We start from the raw sequence: 6401 nt of genomic DNA, 5'->3' as shown, positions 1-6401 counted from the left end.
GGGGCACGCCCCGGGGGCGGGGCCTCGCCACGGCCCCGCCCCGCCGTCGGGGGTCGCGCGGCGCGGCGCGGGGCTCCGCGCGGTTTCGCGCCGCTCGTGGCTGTTTTGCACCGCTGAAAACCCGTCCCCGCGGGCGGGCGTTGTTGGAGTTTTACGTGGGGACACACGGGCAAACGCCCCCTCCGCTGCTTCCTCCTCGCGTTTTGCAGCCTGGCGTTTCCCGCACCCCCAGCCCCGCTCTGTGTTGCTCTCCGCGCTTGGCCTCCATGCTTCTCCAGGGGGGTCACCCTGCCCCGGGACACGGCTGAAATCTGCCGGATCAGCTCCCCCGGGCGGCACTTGGCACCCTGGGCCCGGCTGCAGCTGTTGGGCCGGAGATCTGATCCCCTGGCACCGGGCGAGAAGCTGCGCCGGCTGCAGGCACCGCGCTCCAGGTCTCCGGCATCCCGTGTCCACCTCGCCGTCCCCCCACATCCCCCCATTTAGCATCCATCGCCGTGAAGTCACACTCAAAGATATCCTGACTGTTCCTCCACCCCCAAAAATCTGGCTTTTTTCAGTGTTTATCATCCCCAAGGGCTGTTTCCTAAGGCAGCACAGGCAGTCTGTGAGGGCCCTTCTTGCCTGAGGAAGAGCTTCCCCCTGTTCCCCTGGATGGAAAGGGAGAAGGCAGGGAGAGCCGGGCACAGCCGGGAGGCGAGCAGGGCATCCATTCGCTATCCGCTCACCCCAGCTATCCCCGCAGCCTGGAACCACCTTTATCTATAGATACTGGTGGAGATATGCTGGGTCCTTAAGGAAAGAAACGATCCTTCCACAGCTGAATGCCCAGAGGCTCCTTGGCCTTCCTTCCCCACCATGTTACACGGAGCGAAGCTGCCGTCGACTCCAGCAGGAGCAAAGCGAGCCGCCAGCCCCTGCGCTCGTTTGCTGCCGTGATTTAGAGGGGCTGTCAGCAGCGCCGGGACCTCTGATTTGTGAGCGCTCCTGTTTGCGCCGAGATCCATGCGGCAGCAAGCGCGGAACGTGCAGCGGCCTCGTCCGGGCTCCCTGATTCCATCTCTTAATTACCTTTGCCGAAAACCACTTAATGAGCAGAGCTTCAGTGCCCTTCATGAGGCACCTTGCGCTCAGCAGCTTCCCCGGCGCTGACCTTGGGACGTCACAGCTTCACCAGCACTGAAGAGGTCACCAGCTCTTAATGCCCTACCTCTGCCAACCTGGAGCAGATCAAATCACTTAGAGTCGGAATGTGCTCCCCCGTGATCAGCAATGAGCTGGGCCTCTGCGAGCGTGACCCTTTGGAGCCAGTGTCTTGCAGAGCTGTCACACAACAGGGGGGAAAACAGCTTCAGAAATAAACAGCCCCTTTGACATTTGCTGGATGCATTATATGAAACGTGTTCCGTGCCTTGTGATGCATGCGAATATCTTGTGAAACTAGAGCTTGCAAATTCAGCCACTGGAAATATCCACTGATCTTCCCTTCCCTTTGTCCCCTGGATATATTTTACCCCAGTGCAAAGGAGGTATAAAACACTATTTATTCCTTTTATAAACACTATTTATTCCCTTTATAGTGGTATAGGGGACAACCGTGGAGATAGGAGAGAGGCGGGAACCCTTCTCGACAACCCCGGTGATGTTTCGCAGCCACACTCGGCTTTACTTCCCTATCTGATGGGCCAGAATCCGGAATCCGGAGCAGACGTGCCTTGGGAAGGCGCCTGGCAGAGGAACCATGTTTTGTTGCTCCGGCGGGACACGGGGGTTTCCTGGTCCTCTAGACGTTTCAGAACTTGCAGCACTCACACCCAGTGACTAAGGAAGCCAAAACGAGGAGCGCGAAATAAAAAAGGGCCGCCCTCTCATGCCTCCGTGGAGCAGCAGACATCCCTGCCAAGAATGGACACAGATGCCAGGTGCTGATGCCACGTGTCCGGATCCAGAGCTACTCCAGGCTTCCAGGTTCCTCCGATCCCCCTTCTCTCTTTTCCCAGAAATGGTTTGCATTGCGATTTTCTCCCATGCTGGAGAAAGTAAAAGAAACGGCACTATTTGCATTTTTTAGCTGAGCGAGATAGAGCTGGGAGTGGGCTTGCTGCCAACGCGGTCTGGCACTTGCTTTGTTGAGAACATATAGAATAATTTATAAATAGTGCTTTAAAAAAAATAATTGTACTTTTAAAGATCCTGCATTGCTGAGGAGTAACCGTCTTCAAAAGAGGCTTTAGACTCTGTGAGGAGTGAGGCAGGAATGCCCTGGAGAGAGGGCAGAGGGGCGGCCAAAAGGGAATGGCGATTTCCTGCCACCTCGGGAAGCGGCGCTGGACACTATCGGACACTATCGGACACTATCAGCATCCGCCTGCCTGCCCCTAACACTCCCATTAGGATCTTTTATCAATCCTGTTCCCGGGAAGCGGGATCGATACATTAGATTTCCTAGAGACAGCGCTGCAAAATGCACAAACGCTCCGGCGGCCCGAAGCGGAGCTATTGATTTTACATAAATCCAACTCCCCCCAGGGGCTGGTGGAGGCCAAGGGGGTGATTAGGGACACTACAGCCTGGAGGGGTAAGGGGACTGGGTAAGAGGTCGGTTTTGTCCCCATTTTGGAGGGGCAGCGTGTGTCAGGAGCCAAGGGGACACCTGGCAGGACAAGCCTCCCGCCTCTCATGTGTCCCTTCTCGCACACTCCAAATTCAATCCATGCGGTCACACAGATGGGATTGGGACTTGACTCCCGGCCATGAGCCCCAGGCGCTAGTGGGGAAAGCCGGGCCGTGGCCCCGGGGCTATGGGGCAGGACGTGCTTGGCCAGGGCGAAGCGCCCCGTCTAGAAAGCACCAAGGTCAGGCGACAAAGTCCCCCTGGCCGGTGTCTCAGGGGGACATCTCACAACTGGTTTAGGTCAATGAAGAGCTCACCCTTGAACAGCGCCCGTCCTGTTTTGAGCTTTCAGTGAGCAGCGCCCGGCTTTCGGTTTCCAAACCCAGGGTGCTCTCACGCTTTCTGGTGTGAGCATGGAAAAGAGGAAGGGGAAGAGCAAGGGCTGAATAAAGCCAAACGAAGCTGCTTCTTTAGTTTCAGGCCCAGCAAACAGCTTTCAGAGCATACAAAAATGAACCTCCACTAGGTTTTTCACCTTAATTTGAAAAACAAAATTTCCCCTGGTTGAGCTGGACTGCCAAACTGTCGCTCAGAGGCGAGACCCGCTGCTGCGTGGAGAGCCCTGCTATTTGCAGAGCTCCCTCTGCAACCTTTGAGCAATGGGACGGCTGCGATGTTGCAACCGCGCTGCTGCTCACAGCACCGTCGGAGAGCTGCGTTGGCACCTGGGAGAGGGATTTTTCCACCTGCTTTTGCAGGGAGGGTAACGATATGCTGGGGAGAGGAGAGATTTATGCGCTTTCAGGCCGGGGGTTATGGGCCTCCTCCATTGCAGCTACAGATTTGCATTCACGGCCGCAGGGGAGTTTGCAGAAGGGGGGAATCAATGTTTTATTGATAGCTAAAAAAGCCTATAGGATGGATGTGCTAATTGCCCCTTCTTTCCCCCCATTCTCCTTTGATAATTGGGTCTATATCGAATGCAGGTAAAACGCACAGCCAGGCAATGCACAACCCCCTTGCAGTCCCCTCATGTGACGAGTTCCGCAGGCCTCAGTGCGGGAGGACGCGGCAGGGAAGCCCACTTGGACCTCTCCTCCGCAGACTCTGCTGACCTTGCCTGTGCCAGGGCAGTGACATCCGCCTCTTCAGATGCCTCCCTGGCGATATTGAATTTTGGAGCTGCTCTTTCACCCCGTCCGTGACTCAGTTTCATGGAAATCGCTTCCCAGGGAAGCACATCCTACTGCAGTTACGGGCGCCGAGCTGCTCCCACGCTTCCAAAACACGGAGCAGGCGATGGGGCCACATCAATAGGACAGTCAGTAGAGGTGACAGGGGACCAGCTTATATCTTGGCCCAGCTTCAAGCAAGTGGGGGGCTGGGCCCCCACGTGCCATGCCGTGGCCATGGAAAAGCAGCTCCATTTTACTTGGAGAGGATGTTCAGGATGTTCCTGCTTTCTGGATGAAGGATGGAGGATCTGGGAAGCCCGCAGAGCAGGGAGAGGAGCCCTTCATCACAAGACCTCACAAAGAGGTGGTAAAAACGCAGCGTGAGAAGGTGAACCCAGCTCTCCAGTCCATAACCTATTTTTTCTCCATAGGCAGGTGTCGGCCATAGAAAATGAATGGGCTGGAACAAAGTGGCTCTTAATTACCCCTTTCTCCTGCTGCTGCAGAAAGCGGACGTAATCACAGCTTAGCTCGCAGGGCTCCCTTTAGATGCTGCTTCCAGGCTTGGAGCGAGCAGCGGCCACAGGCCCTTCACGAAGGCCCAATGACAGGTTTCCAGGCTGACGGGTCCGAGGGACGTGGCAATTACACCGGGGTATTTTTTCCACTGCTCGCAGCCTGTTATTGTGCACTGAGCACCCAGGGCGAGACCCGGGACCGGTCCACGCGGGCAGCAGCTCTGTCCGGCCGGCGCCAGGCTGGCCTGGCTAATTTGGGGCTGGACTGAGGCAGAAAGCTGCACCAGGAGCTGTGGGGAAAAGCCGTGGCCAGGCAGCAGTGCAGGGATCCGGGCCAAGGAGGGACGTAGAGTTGAGCATCCACCTCCTTCATTTTGCTCCATGAGCTCCTAAAGACTCCCTGGTAGCCGGCACCAAACGTGCTCCCACAAAGTGCAGGGGCGGAGGGAAGGATCAGCCCTCGGCACAGTCACTCTTTACTATACATAGGGAAAGAGAAAGCGAGAGGAAGGGGTAGGAGCTCCACATGCTCCCTCAAGGTCACAAGGAGCTCTCTCCCAATGGAGATGAGATGGAGAGCACAGAGGCCGGGCGCTGCGCTCGATCCGCTGCGAACACTTCCGTGAGTGCTCGTGGAGCGCGGCATCCTGCTGCCCTGGCCCTGCCGGCTGCACGGAGCCGAGGGATTTCCAAGGCAGCACAGCTCGCACGAAGAGCTTGCTGCAAATATTATGCTCTGTTTGGGAGTCTGGGTGTTAAGCACATGCTCCAGAGCTGCTAATATTTGTCATTTACAAGCAGGAGAGTCAAGCTGAACCTTCATTCCCGGCTTCCTGGGGTGAGCCAGGGATTTGCTCTATCTGGAGCAGGCAAGAGGCTACCGTGGTTTCAAAGCTGCTTGCACTAGGCCACGAGGCTGTCTAGCCCCTCTGCCACAGCTCAGCACTCACCTCCCATGGCTCCCGACCTCCTCTCTGTGCTCCTGCCCCCTCAGCCTAACTAAGGGCCTTCTGCAGGCAGTTTTAAAGCCTTGCCAGGCAGTATGTAGGTTATTTAGGGCAGCTGCAGTAGTCTGAGCAGAGTGGATAAGGAAAAACTTGCTCCTTGCACAGTTCTTACTGCAACTTTCCTAGCTTTAGCATTCCACAGAATCACAGAATGTTCAAGGTTGGAAGGGACCTCTAGAGATCATCTAGTCCAACCTTCCCGCTCAAGCAGGCACACCTGGTGGCATCCAGGCAGGTTTTGAAGACCTCCAGAGAAGGAGACTCCACAACATCCCTGGGCAGAGATTTGTGTCCCGCTTGGCTTCACAGTATCCTGTTTTTACAACAAGGTTTCAAGAGCCATAGGTCCATCAAGGTGCAGTGGGATTCTCCAGTTTGCTGTCTCAAGGTGCCTGGAAGCTTTTTCCTGCCTAAAGAAAAGCCCCAGCTCCAAGTGAAGCACAGAAAGGGCGGTAAGGTGAGTAAGAGCCAGGCTATTTCTGGCTTCCATGTGTTTTTTTTTCCACAGCTCCCGCGTTTCCCTCTGAAAAGCTCCGGATGGAAAGATGGGCACATGTGTTGCTCATGTGTGGATGAGTCTGAAGCGCCTGGGCTGCGTTGCGCGACGCGGGGCAGGAGCCGAGGGGCAAGGCGGCCGGCGGAGGCCGGGCAGGGCTCGGGCGTGGGCCAGGTCTCCTCAGGTAACTCCGAGCTGCCATTTGCTGCGGCCGGGGGTGGAGAAGGGAGATGGACTGGACAGCTGTGCCGGGCGGGAAGAACTTTCCACGGGAAGCGGATACTGCGCTATAAATACAGCCGGGATCCCCTGCCCTGCGGGCTGTCCCGTCCCCAAGGCGGCCCTCAGGGCCCCGCGGGGGCTCCCTGGGGCTGGATCCCTCCCCAGAGCGGCGCGGGGGCCGCGGGGCCGGCGGCGCCAGCGCGGCCTCGGTCCGCCCTCCAGCGGCAGCGAGCCGAGGTGCCGCTCGGCAGCGGCGGGGCGCTGCTCCACTTGCAGCTTTGCACGGGGGTTTATGTATATATAAATATACATAGGCGGCGCTGTCCCGGCGGAACCTTGTGTAGCGGCCGCGTTTTCCGGCGGGCGCGG

The 6401-nt window shown here is 57.3% G+C and overlaps 1 protein-coding gene across 1 annotated transcript in view; it reads left to right on the top strand.

Moving 5' to 3' along the window:
• ACBD6 (acyl-CoA binding domain containing 6) overlaps positions 1 to 6401 on the top strand; it is a 78371-nt gene that overhangs the window by 741 nt on the left and 71229 nt on the right. The window lies entirely within an intron of this gene.

The sequence above is a fragment of the Nothoprocta perdicaria genome, unplaced genomic scaffold (genome assembly GCF_003342845.1).
Source record: "Nothoprocta perdicaria isolate Ctin4 unplaced genomic scaffold, notPer1 scaffold_318, whole genome shotgun sequence".
Taxonomy (NCBI): Eukaryota; Metazoa; Chordata; class Aves; order Tinamiformes; family Tinamidae; genus Nothoprocta; species Nothoprocta perdicaria.
This window is presented reverse-complemented; position numbering and strand designations above follow the sequence as displayed.